Genomic DNA, 17425 nt, shown 5'->3' with positions numbered 1-17425 from the left:
TCCCTTGTTTGCGCCATGCGCGTCTTTTAAAAGGTGCGCCCGGTGCAAAAAACTGCAAATGAGCTCTATCTGTGCTACAGCCCAGGGTGCGGTATTAAGGTGTTTTTTGCTGGTGCAGTAGAGCCGAAGTCTATTTAATGCTCTGCAGGGCAGAAATGAATTAATTTAACTCTGCATTTCTCTGAATTAGTGTTTTGTTTTCAGACAGAGCAGCTTAGAAACAATAAGACGCTAGCACTGCACACAGTTTTCATGCTGTTCAATTTAAAAATGAAAACACTAACTCAAAGAGAAATATTAGGTAAATGAGTTCGCTTTATCCTCATGCAGGTGCATGAAATAGGCTCTCAGCTCTGTGCAGAAAAAAGACTATCATGATAGGGCCCCAGATAGTCAATGAAATTTCAGTATCACTGTGGAGACTGAGGGCATTTATGACTGAACTAGTGTTCTGGGTATCCCATAAGCCAGTCTATTAAATAACATTTTTATTTAGGCTACCCATAGCCAAGCTAACCAAATCAATCTTACATTTGTCCAGTGATTCTCAGGTTCAGTCTTATCACTCACAATAGGTTTCTCAAAAATAGTGAGTTGGACACTCTTCATTACTGTGCTAACCTTATCCCTCACTTGCATTACCTTCTGCGCCTCTGCTGCCCGAAGAAGTAGTTTCTTAACCAATTTGCTAATACCTCTTGTACTTTTGGACCCTTAAATCCATCTTTTCCTTCTCACCTGAGCAACCTTCAAACTGTATGAACCTGCTTTCAGCTACATTCCGCCTGGCTACAGCTAACGCACTGAACTGTGGTTCCACAACAAATACAAGCTCACCTATAAGCACAAATATTTTTAAAACGAGGAAATATTTATTTTACTCAAAAAAACTGGGTCCTCTTTGCTATTTCTGTGTTTTACTACAAAATCAAGGATCGAAATTTATATTGATTTGCTTTTATGAAAAATGCCCAAAGCGCAAGAAGGGGGCGATAGGCTTTCCTGGAAGACAAAGCTGTTGCCCCACCATCATTTGTAGAATTCCCTGCAATGCTAATACTCTCGCAAGTGCTGGCACATTGAACAACTTTTGCAGTGTTGCAGGAACATGGAACGTTCTTCCCCCATATCTAATGCTGCCAGGGCAAAAACCAAGGCATTAGAAATTCCATTCTTACAACCCGGAACAAACTTTGCTGTGGAGCTTTGGTATAGTTTTAAACATTTCGTGCTCATTGACCTCAGACGTTTCAGAATAGGTGGATAGTTATCCTTGTGCATTAGAGACCAACTTTTCTTTTTTAAGGTAAATCAGCATTTTTGAGAAAGAGCAAAGACAAAATATAGTAAATATAACTAAATATATTTGTCAAGAATACAATAAGATTACAAAAATGTCAATACGAAGCGAAGCTGCTTAATATTTTCTGAATTATTCGGGTATGAAAGGAAGGAGTGGGGAAAAGGAAAGATATCGAAATTGAAGACCAACTGTTAATAACTTCATGCAATATAGAAAATAAATGTTCAATATTAGAAAGTGAAAATCAATACTGTGAACAAATGCAGAGAAATAAACATCTTATAGTGGTTTAAAAAGTTCAGCAGAAATACAAATATTGTACTTCAATGGTATCTCAAAAAATTAAGTTATGGTAACCAATATAACTCTCTAGCAACGGATAATACAATGAAGTAAAAGCAGTATTGAATCTATGATAATGACAAATGTTATACACCCACGCTTTGTATGATAGTTAGAAGAACATTTCTAATTAAATGTAATCTCTTGAAATGCCAGAACCAACATGAGATGCAGAACTTCAAATTATTAAAATCAGAGTTAATATCCTCAGACAGACTACCTAAGAAAAGTGTCAATGGAGATAGTGAGGAATACAAGTGAAAAACTGAAGTGAGTTGAGAACACGTATATTCCCAAATAGATGCTCTGGAGGGACAATGAAATAAAAGGTGCATAAGATCTCCATTAGGATGATCACATGATTAACAGTTCATATTTTTTTCTTGGAGAATGTACCAGTGATGATGAGGGTAGGATAAAGTCAGTAATACAAAAAAAAATTGATTGCGAAGTAGAAGCTGTTCTAGAGATTCTATGTATTCTGTTCTATATTTTGTTAAAAAAACAAGACATACGTCCTCATTACGAGTTTGGCGGTCTGTGCACCCCCATGGCAGTAGTGGACAATCGGATCACTGTATAACGAGACATGCAGGCCTATGGAGCAAAGACCACCACGGTCACACCAGCACCGCCAGGCAGCACAGACCGCCGTGCTGAGGAGGCAGAATAAACAGGCCGGCCGAGCCTACATTTCTGCTAGATACATTATGAGGTTGCACAGTGCCAATGTGACTATGGCGGTCCAACCACCAAATCTCAGCAGGTGAAAATGGAGAGTATAAAGGGAGAAACTCACCTGCAGGCAGCGTTACATGTCCAGCGCCTCCATGAAGCTCATCATGCATGTTCTGATGCTGTCCATCAAAGGTGCACGAAATCCACAACACTGTGAACTCAACCAGCTGTAAGTACACAAACCTACATGCAAGGTACACACAGCAAAATAGACACATGCACAGTCTAATGCAAAATAATCTAGCACAAATGAACACCCTTCACGTCTGCACAAAGAAAACACAAACTGCCACACATGAGACCAACATACAATCCATATCAGGAGAACAAATCTGACACCAAACATGCTGACATTGGACCACACTAGATTAAATAGTTACCATGCAGAACACAATCCAATGACATAACAATTGCATTAAAAACACATATACATTCAGTTAACATATACCTTTGTCCTGAGTGACACCAGCACTGCCCACAAGGTCATATTTTCATAACAACAGCAAATGGATCAGCAATCAGCCTGAAACACTCACAACTGTAGGCAGACAACACAAACTACTTTGGTACAACATAAAGGTAGAAAAGGAAATGTAGGACACATGTGCACCCAAAAAAACAACTATTTGGGTATATTTCTTTACCAAAATGATAATGAGCAAAGGCCATTTGTTCAGTCCATCATGAAGTTATTGCACATTACTGTGTCCACACGGGACTCCTATTACTGCCAGAGAATCGCCACAAGAAGGGGTATCAAGTGGGCAGGCAGGCCCCTCAACGATCATCCTTGAGAGGGGGGTTGGATTTGGAATAGGTGGGTTTGGGTTTGACAGGAGCAGAATGTTTGTTAGGAGGGGTGGGCTTATACTTGGGGGGGTCTGGGAGCTTGCAGGTGGCAGGTGGGACAGGGGAGGACTTTGATCTAGAAGGATGGGTTGGGATGTGGCTCAGGGCCTTTTGGGTTTGGGATGGAGGTGGAGCGAACAGGAGAAAGGGCAAGGTTGAAAAGGAAACTATCCTTCGGAACATGGGGACGGTCATTAGAAGGGATTGGGTATCTGGAGGTTGAGGGAGTGGTCATCGGGTGTGTCTGGGTGTAGATGTTTTGGGTGTGTGTGTGAGTGAGGTATGTTTCTGTTTAGGTGGTGTCTGTTGTGTGAGTGAGTGTGGGCGTTCTCGTTTCATCAGGGGCTCTGAGGTTGAGGTGCTGGGTGATAGAGTGGTGTCTGTTGGGGTGGTGTCTCTGGGTATGCTGTTAGTAGTGGATGTTTGTGTGTTTGTTGGGGTGTGTCTGCAGGTATGATGATGTGGTGGATGTCTGTGTGTTGGATGGGGTGGTGTTGGTGAGTATGGTATATGTGGTTGATGTTTGTGTATCTTTTAGGGTGGTGTCTATGGGCATGCTGAGTGTTAGAAATGGGGTCTCTGGTTGGCCGTCAGTTTGCACTCTGTCCAAACAGGGACCCTCACTCCAGTCAGCGCAATGTAGGTAGACACTTACGATAACCACGCTCACCCTTTTGGTAGCTTGGCACAGGCAGTCAGGTGTTAATTCAAAGGCAATGCATAAAGTATTTGAACCAACACACACAGTAATACAATGAGAACACTAAAAAATGGATACCACTCCAGTTTAGAACAATAACCAATATTTACCTAAATCACACAAGACCAAAACAACAAAAATCCAACATACACAAGTAAAGATATGATTTTTTAAATAAAAAAGAGTCTTACCCATTAGAAAATAATGGATGTGTTGATGTCACACAAAGTGCCTCATTTGCATTAAAAAAAGCTGCATGGGTGAGCGTGAATGGGAAAAATCAGCAATGCATCGATTTCTTACTCGAAAGTGAGGCCGTGCGTCATTTCTTCTCCGATTAGGTAGGTGATGCGTTGTTTTTATCTCCCACAACAGAGCGATGCATCGATATCTGGACAGGCACGATGCAGGTGGTGCATCGATTTTTCACCTGCGATGCAGGTGGTGGATTGAATTTTTCCACACAACTCCTGTATTTAGATTTGTCTTGGTTCCACCAGCTTCACCTCTCACGGGCCCAGGGACAGGATAGGACACCACTTGGCAGGGTACGAGTCTCAGCAGAGAGTCCAGGTGCTGGCAGAGGAAGTCTTTGATGGCCAAGAGACTTCAAAACATGAGGCAAGCTCAATCCAAGCCTTTGTAGACACTCCACAAGCGGGAACATACCAGAAAGTCCAGTCTTTGTCCTCTTTCAGTCAGAAACAGCAACTGCAGGCCAACCCAGCAAAGCGGTTGCAGGCAAAGGGGCAGTACTCCTCCAGCTCTTCAGCTCTTCTCCTTGGCAGAAGTTCCTCTTGAACCCAGAAGTAATCTAAAAATCTTTCTGCCTTTGAAGTTGGCATGCATCAAAGGAAAGTGTCTGCTGTTCACCAGATACCGTCTTGTCCAGGCCTGGCTCCAGACTCACACCAGGGGCTTGGAGGCTGCATTGTGTGAGGGCAAGTACATCCCTTTCAGGTGTAAGTGTCAACTTTTCCTTCCACTCTAGCCCAGATGGCTCATCAGGATATGCAGGCTATACCCCAGATCCCTTTGTGTCACTGTCTAGTGGAGATTCAAAAACAGCCCAACTGTCAGTCTGACCCAGACAGTGAATACACAAGCAGGCAGAGTCACAGAGTGGTTTGGGCAAGAAAATGTCCACTTTCCAAAAGTGGCATTTTCAAACTGACAATTTAAAAAACAACTTTACCAAAAGTTTTAGTTTGAAATTGTGAGTTTAGAGACCCCAAACTCCACATTTCCACTTGCTCCCAAAGGGAAACTGAACTTAAAAGTTACTTAAAGGGAACCACCATGTTAACCTGTGAGAGAGACAGGCCTTGCAACAGTGAAAAACACATTTGGCAGTATTTCACTGTTAGGACATGTAAAAACACACCAGTGCATGTCCTACCTTTAACATATACTGCACCCTGCCCGTAGTGCTACCTGGAGCCTACCTTAAGGGTGTCTTCTCTTACATGTATAAAAAGGGAACCTTTGGGCCTGGCAAGAGGGTACACTTGCCAGGTCAAATTAGCAGTTTAAAACTGTGTACACGGATACTACAGTGGCAGGTCTGAGCCATGTTTAGAGGGTTACTTATGTGGGTTTCACAATCAGTGCTGCAGGCCCACTAGTAGCATTTGATTTACAAGCACTGGGTACCTCCAGTGCACTTTACTGGGAACTTACTAGTAAATCAAATATGCCAATCATGGAAAAGACAATTACACATACAATTTACACAGGGAGCACTTGCATTTTAACACTGACCAGCAGTGGTAAAGTGCCCAGAATACCAAAATCAGCAAAAGCAAAGTGCAGCACACAATCAAAACATAGAAAGTAGAGGCAAAAAAGACAGGGGAGACCATGCCAAGGATGTCGGGTCTTACACTGTGTGTGGTGGATATGACACTGACTGTTGTGGTGGTTCCTGTGTGTATGCTTGATGTGGTGTGTGGGTCAATGGGGTACTGGGGGTGTCTGCTGAATTGGTGGCTGGTGTATGTGTGTGGGTGCCTGCATGCTGGTATGTCATGTGATATTTGTGTTTATGTGTGCTGCTGGTGTGTGTTGAGGTGTGTGACTGGCTGCCGTCAGTGAGGAGGCCAGAGCCTGAAAGACCAGACATGGCACTATGAATTAATGAGTTCTGGGAAAGCATTGGTCTGCTGAAGGTGGTTGACCAACCCTTGGATGGCATTCACAATGGCAGTCTGACTCACAGAGATGTTCCTCAGGTGGTCAATAGCCTCCTCACTCAGGGAAGCAGGGTAACAGGGGCTGAGGCGGAGGACCCTGTGGCAAAGGAGATGCCCCCCCTCTTGGGTGAGCAGGCATGGTCAACTATGTGGGGAACAGTAGGGAGTGTGGCGATAGAACGTGGGTGGTGGACAAAGACGGTACAGGAGTACATCCTGATGGGTCTGCCACCACTAAGGAGTGGCCACTGGGGGTTGAATCTGATGATGGGGATGTAGATCTGGTCTCCTCTGTGGCACTCCCCTCACCCACCAGGCCACAGGGTCTCTCTGTGTCAGTGGTGTCTTGACAAGAGGTACCACAGCCAGATGCTTCCCCACTTGGCTGTGCCCTGTTTCCTTCACTTGCCTTGGCTAATGCCCAAATGCAAAGAGAAAAAGGATCAAGACATGTTCCTGGTCACACTTGAACTACAGCTGTGACTAGCAAACATTACCATGATTTCAAGTAGGTCCCAGCAACATACTCCACCTAAGTGGCCCCTACATGTACCATATCACATTATTGAATGCCAGGAAGGGGGGGTTGGGAGCACACTGCCTCACATCCCAGCACAGTTTGCCCCTTTGCATCCTGGTAAATGCAGTTCACAGTTAGCGCTTACTTCAAAATTATCTGTAGTTTTTCACCAAAGTTGGTGCAGACATTGCTGCATATCTTTAGACATGTGTTTCTGGGATCAGCCCTTCAACAGTAGAGAGTAGAGAACAAAGAAAATTCATCTGGGGTTGCTGGAAATGGTGTCAAATTCCTTTCAGGTGAAGTACCACTCACAGGCATACAGGTGTATCTCCAATGCTCATCAGCTCAATGGCTCAAGGGAGCTTTTTAAACAGGAAGGGGGTTGGGAGCACACTGCCTCACATCCCAGCACAGTTCGTCCCTTTGCATCCTGGTAAATGCAGTTCACAGTTAGCGCTTACTTCAAAATTATCTGTAGTTTTTCACCAAAGTTGGGGCAGACATTGCTGTATATCTCCAGACATGTGTTTCTGGGTTCCGCCCTTCATCTGTAGAGAGTAGAGAACAAAGAAGATGCATCTGGGGTTGCTGGAAATACTGCCAAATTCCTCTCAGGTTAAGTACCACTCAAAGGCACACAGGTGCATCTCCAAAGCTTGTCAGCTCACTGGCTCAAGAGAGCCTTTTAAACAGGAAGGGGGGTTGGAAGCACACTGCCTCACATCTCAGCACAGTTCACCCCTTTGCAACCAGGTAAATGCATGTATGCCACCTGAACTTTCAACAGTTGCCCTCACGAAAATCAGGATCTCAGACAACTACAATTGCATGGCTAAAGTTGGGCAATCACAGTAACCACTGAACAAGTAGGAGACCTCATCAACTTCAATGCTTTGCCTCATGGAGCATACCTCAGTTACCTGTTGTCTTACAATAGTAGCCCAATGCTAACTTAATTCCCACAGATCTTACACAAGGGAATGCAGACATCCATTTGTCACATACACAATAACACAACAATAAGAAATTGTGCTCCCAGAACATGCCATGTTGCTGGCAACAGTACAGTAGCATATGGAAGATGACATGGAATTACTCATGTCACACTGGGAACATCAACAATGCACACCTCACCAAGTTAACTTTGTCCCAATGGAGTCATGAAGGTAGAACCAATTTTGCTTTGAAATGCCACACAGTTGGCATGTAAATTTACACTGTAGACATCATGTGCATACTGACAGGGAGATAAGTCCCTAACATCCACAACACAATGAATCAGCAAGCCCCAGGGAAATCACCACTAATGTCTGGCACCCCTTACAATAAAATACTTTGATTGCATCAGTAGATGCCATTAGTCCTTTGTATGTTGGAGAGGCACAGAGATTTGCAAGTACCTGCAGAAGGCACTCCACATGTTGCCCAATGGGAAGCTACATCACTGTCTCCATTTTGGTCCTGCAAACTCATATGTCTGTGGATGAATGGAATGATTGTACTCAACCACATGTGATTTCAACATAACTGCAAGTCATTCCATGATGTTTGCCAACAGTCAGTATACAAACCTTCCCCTTCACACATGCGCAGTGCACTTTGCTGCATGATGCCACATCAATGGCCTGGAAATGTACATTGTGGCTAAAACATCTAGTCATTCACGTTTTGTCCCTCATTGCTACTGCTGTTGTACATGCCAAATGACATGCAATGACAGTTGAGGGTATGTCAGTCAAATCATGTAAATGGACATTCCCCATTTCCCAAGAGAAAGTATTGATCTGTTGCTGACCCAAAGAACAATGTAAGCACTGTCACATGTATGATGGCCATCTTCACATTACAGACAGTAGCAAGGCACAAGCACCCTTCACACATTGAAGACAAGTAGCCTTCTGGGTGACAAATGCCAAAATACTCATTTGACCAGACACATGGCTGAGGACAGTGATCTATCACTTCCTTATCTTTGGCCTATAACACTGAGGAGTAGTGGTTTGTGGCATAGAATTTACACTCACCACAACAACAATGAACATTACTTGATTGATCAATGTACACAGCCATATGTTGTCCCTAGGGAGCACATTTTTTGTGGATTGTACCCAGTTGTGTCTTAGGTCCCTGGGCCAATAGGCAAGGCACATCAGTATGTACCATATTACTTATCTTCATAGTCACTCATCTACTGTGTCACACATGGCTCATCCCTAATCTATGGGCGGCATGTCAAAACCTAACACATTAGCTTGGCAATGTGACAGGGAGGAATATGCCCTATACTCACCCCCTTGTGGCTGCTGTGCTCCCATGAAACGCCCATCAAGGTCTGGGTATGCCACCGCCAGGATGCATGACGGAAGGGGGTATGTTTTGATGTGCACCCCATCAAACATTGGGATGACAGCTCCAGCTGGACCTCCGTGATCTTCCGGGCCCAGCGTCTCAGGCCCTCCCACCTCTTGCGACATTGGGCGCTCGACCACCTGTGGACCCTAGGGTCAACACCTTCGGGGCTATCGCTCTCCATATGCCCTGATGGTGATGGGTGTTGACCTGCATGGATGCAAGAGACAAATCAAGAGATTACAATCACAAGTTTTCACACAAATGGTTGAGTCACACACACATCAGAAATACCAAGCTAGAAATTGGCAATTTTTTAACACACCACAAATGTCAAGCACACAAGGCAAAAAGTACAGGTACATGTCTACATTCATATCCATCTGCATACCAACCCACTAGCCTGCTCAGGGCCTACAATACCTAAGCAAGCCTACTGATATCAGATAGCCACATGTACTTTGATGTGAGCCACATTGAAATACTGCACACATATGTGGCTTCTGAGGGATCAACACCTTAGGCCTGAATGGACCAACACATTCACACTCTTTGAGCTTGATTCACTGCATACAGTCCCTATAGACCTCTTCCATAGTACAGAGATCACCATTATACTTGAGTGACAAAGAAGGGGCTGGCATGGTGAGTCCAGAAAGTGTATTCCTTTTGCATGTGTTGACATCTGGCCTACCAAATGCAGACTCATGCAACTTTAGGGGGTGGGTTCTTTTGAATGTACCTGCACCACAGAACCCTCTTTTGGACCAATGTGTCTATCCTACAGGGATGGCATCCAACATACAAAGGTATTAATTGTACAATGTCTGTTATGTGACCAAGGTACTGGCTGACATATCATAGCCTCTCAGGAATCAACACACTGTCTGCACTGTGGGACTGTCAGTCATGCAATAAGCCTGTACAGGACAAATATGACTTCTGTGAAGGTGACAACAGAGCTGTGGGAATAAAGGGCATGTCATGAGTCAAAGACACACATTGACAATTAGGCAAAATGCACATATGCACCTTAGTAACCATTCCTAATCTGGTCAATGGACTGAGGCATTCAGGGCACGTTTTGCCACTAAAACATCATATTGTCCGCATAAAAGGATCTGCTGGTGTACAGGGAGTGGACACAGTGCTACAGTTGCATAGCCACTGCACTCTCCCACAGCCTGGACTGGGTCCCATACTAGGAGATGCAAATGACAGGCCCTGATCTCTGCAGGCTGAACATACAGAACCTACATGACACTCACATTTCATCACTTACATGCATGACAGTACATCATGTGGCCATCAGCAATTTGGAATGAGGATTTTGTGGCAACCTGAAGGGCAGAGTGACTCAGGATGTGGAGTTCAAACAATGGTTTGACAATGCCTGATGTGGTTTGGAAAATCTGTGGTACTATACACATTTTTACAAGCTCCTCAAATGACTCATACCAGATGCATACATAGCACATGCTGTCATGCACACACATGTTGTTCAACATTTACAACAATCATAAAGTAGGAGATGTCATTGGATGGCAGTAAAGTCTCCTTACCTAGCTATATGCATCCAACACGAGGCGTATCTGTGACTTCAAAAACACAATGTGACTGCACTTAATATATAATACTGGACACCAATATTTGTGCAATGTACATCCCATTGATGTCACCCAGACTGCAACCACAGGCACACAAGAAGCTCTACTGGCATACAAGGGCACATTGTAGCCTGGGAGGAGGAAAAGGATGGTGTAGAACAGATTCAATTGTGCCTATGATAATCTTACCTGTTCCTCTGGTGAGCCAAAGAGCTGTTCATACAGGGGTAGGACCTTATCCACAAGCCTCTCCAGATCCTCTGGAGAGAAGGCAGGGGCCCTGTTACTTGCAGGATGTGGCATGATTGCTCCCAGAGACGGTACACAACAGCTCAGGTAGTAGAGGTGTTGTTGGCAGCAGTGTCAGGAGTCAAGTGAGTGACTGTGCACAACATGGCAGTCACATCCACCACACACACACTGTGGACACGACCAATAGTCTGCGACTACCACAGTCAACAACGTTAGCCTACGGCTGTGTCTGCCATGGTTACAACTCCCCTGACAACTTTCTCTGGAGGTTGCAGGCGTCTCCTAATATCTATTGGAGTACGTCAGGCATCCATCATTTTGGAATCCTGAAATAGTGAATATGGCTTTGTAAAATGCATCACACCTACAACATATGTTTCATGGCATTGCAAACATCTTATTCTGTCTAGTCATGTAGGTCCTTCTACACAGCCCCCAGTGTAGTGTATTGCAGGGCACAGATGGCATTTGACAGCAATGCGTTGTTCACCACTACCAATAGTTATTTTTGCAGACGGAATATGCAGTCTCATTTAGAGGGCCAATTGTGTAGCACAGCTTTGAGTTCCATCCAATTCCATGTTGTGGACATATGTGTAGACAACCATGGGGGGCACATGTGACCCTTGTGTGGTTGCCAGCTGGAATGCGTACCTGGTGTCATGTCTATCCGGTAAGAAATGCTTTGTTACATGATTGGCATATGTAATGTATATTGCTGTAGACACACTGACTAATGTTACAAATCATGTCTTATCACGCATAGGTATCCTGGGAGAGGGAGGATGCGACAAACTTCTGTCTACCATCCACTGCCAGACCTTCAGACCATGGAGCAACAGCAAATAACTATGTTGTACCACCTGCCTAGGCAAACAATAGTGTTATGCTGTCAGTTGGAGCCAGATCTGATGCCAGCTATTAGTTATCCAACCTGCATACCACCCATTATAAAAGCCATGTCAGTTTTGCACTTCCTGGGCACAGGGTTCTTCAAACATGCAGTAGCCCTCTCTGTTGATATGTCCCAACCTATGTTCAGTCTGATGTTGAAGGATTTCCTCACAGCAATGTTGAAACACATTGACAGTTTTATCAGGTTCCCCTGACGTGAGGATTTAGCTAATGTGAAGGCTGACTTTTATGGTTTTATTCACCTCCCACATGTGGTAGAGCCATTGATGGCACACATGTTGGATTGGTGCCACTGCAGACCACTGAACAAGTCTATTGTAACAGCAATAACTTCTATTCCATCAACGTGCAAATTGTCTGTTTGGCGGATCTCTACATCGGTACATCTTGCATGCCTGTGCCCGTTACCCAGGATCAGCCCATGATTCCTTTATAATGCGGAACAGCACCATACCCTAGCTGATGTTACAACTATACCTAGAGAGGGCCTGGCTGGTTCAGAAGTCACGTCTGTCCTGATTGCGTGTGTGCAGTGTCAGGTGCCACATTTATGAAGTGAGTGACTCATTGTTGCACCTATGTCCCAATCAGGGGACTCCACATACCCAAATTGTCCTTGGATGTTGACGCTGGTGAGGAATCTAACTACACCAGGGGAAGTTTGTTTCAATGAGGCCCATGGAAGAACATGGCAGCCAGTGGAGAGAGCTTTGGGCTCCTGAAAGCTAGATTCAGTTGCCTGGACCAGACTGGTGGAGCCCTTCTCTACTCACCCGGGAAAGTGTGTCAGATAACTGTGGCATGCTACATGCTTCACAATATCGCAGTGCGATGGAATAGCCGTACATCCCAGAGGTGGGGGAGCCTGCAGTGCCACCGGTTGTGACTCCTGAAATGCCAAATGAGGATGACAGTGATGACGAGGAAGGAGCTGACCTGTGGGAAGATCTCATCAGCAGCTACTTTTCATGAGTGTATGTTATGTTACGTAAATACTGTAACTGTACAATTAATTGTAGTTGTGAGAATGTGTGAGGTTGAGTGTTTTGGAAACAGCTGATACTCTGCAATATTCAGCCAAAGGCTGCTTGATGAGATAGCTTTTGACACATCCCCACCTTGATGATGTTGCTATGTTTGTGTCAGTTTCCTTGCACTGTACTTTTTTCCAGGTCTTGCTATGTGACTTGTGTCATAGGTATGGTTTCAAGCCTATACTCCTTATTTTGCTCTTGCACAGGAACCTTCACCCTGACATCTTCATGTGGGCATTTTACTGTTGTGACATTGGTAGGTATCTGATACTGTTCTGACATATAAAGTAGACAATGATTGCTCCAGATAATGTAGGTCACAGAGTTTGGATGTATGGGACCTCTACCAAGACAGTTTACACAGTGTTTGGGAGGAGGTTCAAAAGCGGTCATTGCACTTGTTTGGTGTGTTGTGGTGGGCCTGATGAATCATGTGTGTCATCATTTGGTCATAAAATATGTAGCTCTAGCGTTTGACCAAGTCATTGTTCCTTCACTTTGGCAACCGCTCTTTTTATATGGCTTGTATATAGCTGTAGATATATTTCACCTTTGCAGGCCATAGTGCCTGTGCGACAGCACTGACATATGTTTGGGTCATATCACCAGATGCCTGATAACTGGATTATGATGGCCCTGTGATCAGGAACTGTTGTACTGCCATCTGTCTGTATCTTGGATTATGTGATGCTGGATTACTTTGGTCTAGTATATGATAAGACTGAATCTGCTGACAACAACCCTTTAATGTTGGCCTATTCTACAGGACAATGTCTGGCAAATGCCTTCATTCTGTGGTCTAGGGGTCTGTACCTGTCACTCATTCTTGATTTCCAACAGTTCAGACATATTGAAAGCCTATATACTGAACCGTCTAATAAAACATTTGGTTTGACCAGTCACTTGTACTAATGTGTTGGTGGATAGTGATTGTAATCCTGCGCTGCACACTGTGTACCTGTAACATATCCCTGCTTGCACAAGTAGCTTGTACCTTCATCGTATGGTCCACATGTTCTTGCATCCCTGTTGTAAGGAAATGCCTCCTTGGCATGGTTGCCCCCTGACTTTTTGCCTTTGCTGATGCTATGTTTACAATTGAAAGTGTGCTGAGGCCTGCTAACCAGGCCCCAGCACCAGTGTTCTTTCCCTAACCTGTACTTTTGTATCCACAATTGGCAGACCCTGGCATCCAGATAAGTCCCTTGTAACTGGTACTTCTAGTACCAAGGGCCCTGATGCCAAGGAAGGTCTCTAAGGGCTGCAGCATGTCTTATGCCACCCTGGAGACCTCTCACTCAGCACAGACACCCTGCTTGCCAGCTTGTGTGTGCTAGTGAGGACAAAACGAGTAAGTCGACATGGCACTCCCCTCAGGGTGCCATGCCAGCCTCTCACTGCCTATGCAGTATAGGTAAGACACCCCTCTAGCAGGCCTTACAGCCCTAAGGCAGGGTGCACTATACCATGGGTGAGGGTACCAGTGCATGAGCATGGTACCCCTACAGTGTCTAAACAAAACCTTAGACATTGTAAGTGCAGGGTAGCCATAAGAGTATATGGTCTGGGAGTCTGTCAAACACGAACTCCACAGCACCATAATGGCTACACTGAAAACTGGGAAGTTTGGTATCAAACTTCTCAGCACAATAAATGCACACTGATGCCAGTGTACATGTTATTGAAAAATACACCACAGAGGGCACCTTAGAGGTGCCCCCTGAAACTTAACCGACTATCTGTGTAGGCTGACTAGTTTTAGCAGCCTGCCACAAACCGAGACATGTTGCTGGCCCCATGGGGAGAGTGCCTTTGTCACTCTGAGGCCAGTAACAAAGCCTGCACTGGGTGGAGATGCTAACACCTCTCCCAGGCAGGAATTGTCACACCTGGCGGTGAGCCTCAAAGGCTCACCTCCTTTGTGCCAACCCAGCAGGACACTCCAGCTAGTGGAGTTGCCCGCCCCCTCCGGCCAGGCCCCACTTTTGGCGGCAAGGCCGGAGAAAATAATGAGAATAACAAGGAGGAGTCACTGGCCAGTCAGGACAGCCCCTAAGGTGTCCTGAGCTGAGGTGACTCTAACTTTTAGAAATCCTCCATCTTGCAGATGGAGGATTCCCCCAATAGGGTTAGGATTGTGACCCCCTCCCCTTGGGAGGAGGCACAAAGAGGGTGTACCCACCCTCAGGGCTAGTAGCCATTGGCTACTAACCCCCCCAGACCTAAACACGCCCTTAAATTTAGTATTTAAGGGCTACCCTGAACCCTAGAAAATTAGATTCCTGCAACTACAAGAAGAAGGACTGCCTAGCTGAAACCCCTGCAGCGGAAGACCAGAAGACGGCAACTGCCTTGGCTCCAGAAACTCACCGGCCTGTCTCCTGCCTTCCAAAGATCCTGCTCCAGCGACGCCTTCCAAGGGGACCAGCGACCTCGACATCCTCTGAGGACTGCCCCTGCTTCGAAAAGACAAGAAACTCCAGAGGACAGCGGACCTGCTCCAGGAAAAGCTGCAACTTTGTTTCCAGCAGCTTTAAAGAACCCTGCAAGCTCCCCGCAAGAAGCGTGAGACTTGCAACACTGCACCCGGCGACCCCGACTCGACTGGTGGAGATCCGACACCTCAGGAGGGACCCCAGGACTACTCTGATACTGTGAGTACCAAAACCTGTCCCCCCTGAGCCCCCACAGCGCCGCCTGCAGAGGGAATCCCGAGGCTTCCCCTGACCGCGACTCTTTGAACCTAAAGTCCCGACGCCTGGGAGAGACCCTGCACCCGCAGCCCCCAGGACCCGAAGGACCGGACTTTCACTGGAGAAGTGACCCCCAGGAGTCCCTCTCCCTTGCCCAAGTGGAGGTTTCCCCGAGGAATCCCCCCCTTGCCTGCCTGCAGCGCTGAAGAGATCCCGAGATCTCTCATAGACTAACATTGCGAACCCGACGCTTGTTTCTACTCTGCACCCGGCCGCCCCCGCGCCGCTGAGGGTGAAATTTCTGTGTGGACTTGTGTCCCCCCCGGTGCCCTACAAAACCCCCCTGGTCTGCCCTCCGAAGACGCGGGTACTTACCTGCAAGCAGACCGGAACCGGGGCACCCCCTTCTCTCCATTCTAGCCTATGTGTTTTGGGCACCACTTTGAACTCTGCACCTGACCGGCCCTGAGCTGCTGGTGTGGTGACTTTGGGGTTGCTCTGAACCCCCAACGGTGGGCTACCTTGGACCAAGAACTGAACCCTGTAAGTGTCTTACTTACCTGGTAAAACTAACAAATACTTACCTCCCCTAGGAACTGTGAAAATTGCACTAAGTGTCCACTTTTAAAACAGCTATTTGTGAATAACTTGAAAAGTATACATGCAATTTTGATGATTTGAAGTTCCTAAAGTACTTACCTGCAATACCTTTCGAATGAGATATTACATGTAGAATTTGAACCTGTGGTTCTTAAAATAAACTAAGAAAAGATATTTTTCTATATAAAAACCTATTGGCTGGATTTGTCTCTGAGTGTGTGTACCTCATTTATTGTCTATGTGTATGTACAACAAATGCTTAACACTACTCCTTGGATAAGCCTACTGCTCGACCACACTACCACAAAATAGAGCATTAGTATTATCTATTTTTACCACTATTTTACCTCTAAGGGGAACCCTTGGACTCTGTGCATGCTATTCCTTACTTTGAAATAGCACATACAGAGCCAACTTCCTACATTGGTGGATCAGCGGTGGGGTACAAGACTTTGCATTTGCTGGACTACTCAGCCAATACCTGATCACACGACAAATTCCAAAATTGTCATTAGAAATTGATTTTTGCAATTTGAAAAGTTTTCTAAATTCTTAAAAGACCTGCTAGGGCCTTGTGTTAGATCCTGTTTAGCATTTCTTTTAGAGTTTAAAAGTTTGTAAAAGTTTGAATTAGACTCTAGAACCAGTTGTAGATTCTTAAAAAGTATTCCAACTTTTAGAAGCAAAATGTCTAGCACAGATGTGACTGTGGTGGAACTCGACACCACACCTTACCTCCATCTTAAGATGAGGGAGCTAAGGTCACTCTGTAAAATAAAGAAAATAACAATGGGCCCCAAACCTACCAAAATACAGCTCCAGGAGCTTTTGGCAGAGTTTGAAAAGGCCAACCCCTCTGAGGGTGGCAACTCAGAGGAAGAGGATAGTGACTTGGAGGACAATTCCCCCCTACCAGTCCTATCTAGGGAGAACAGGGTCCCTCAAACCCTGACTCCAAAAATAATAGTCAGAGATGCTGGTTCCCTCACAGGAGAGACCAACACCTCTGAAATCACTGAGGATAACCCCAGTGAAGAGGACATCCAGTTAGCCAGGATGGCCAAAAGATTGGCTTTGGAAAGACAGATCCTAGCCATAGAGAGGGAAAGACAAGAGATGGGCCTAGGACCCATCAATGGTGGCAGCAACATAAATAGGGTCAGAGATTCTCCTGACATGTTGAAAATCCCTAAAGGGATTGTAACTAAATATGAAGATGGTGATGACATCACCAAATGGTTCACAGCTTTTGAGAGGGCTTGTGTAACCAGAAAAGTGAACAGATCTCACTGGGGTGCTCTCCTTTGGGAAATGTTCACAGGAAAGTG

At 45.4% G+C, this 17425-nt stretch overlaps 1 protein-coding gene across 3 annotated transcripts in view; it reads left to right on the top strand.

Annotated features, from left to right (window-relative positions):
- LOC138299526 (phospholipid-transporting ATPase ABCA1-like) overlaps positions 1-17425 on the top strand; it is a 2649159-nt gene that overhangs the window by 2297626 nt on the left and 334108 nt on the right. The window lies entirely within an intron of this gene.

The sequence above is a fragment of the Pleurodeles waltl genome, chromosome 1_2 (genome assembly GCF_031143425.1).
Source record: "Pleurodeles waltl isolate 20211129_DDA chromosome 1_2, aPleWal1.hap1.20221129, whole genome shotgun sequence".
NCBI lineage: Eukaryota > Metazoa > Chordata > Amphibia > Caudata > Salamandridae > Pleurodeles > Pleurodeles waltl.
The sequence above is the reverse complement of the archived record's forward strand: the minus strand, read 5'-3'. Positions and strand labels throughout refer to the sequence as shown.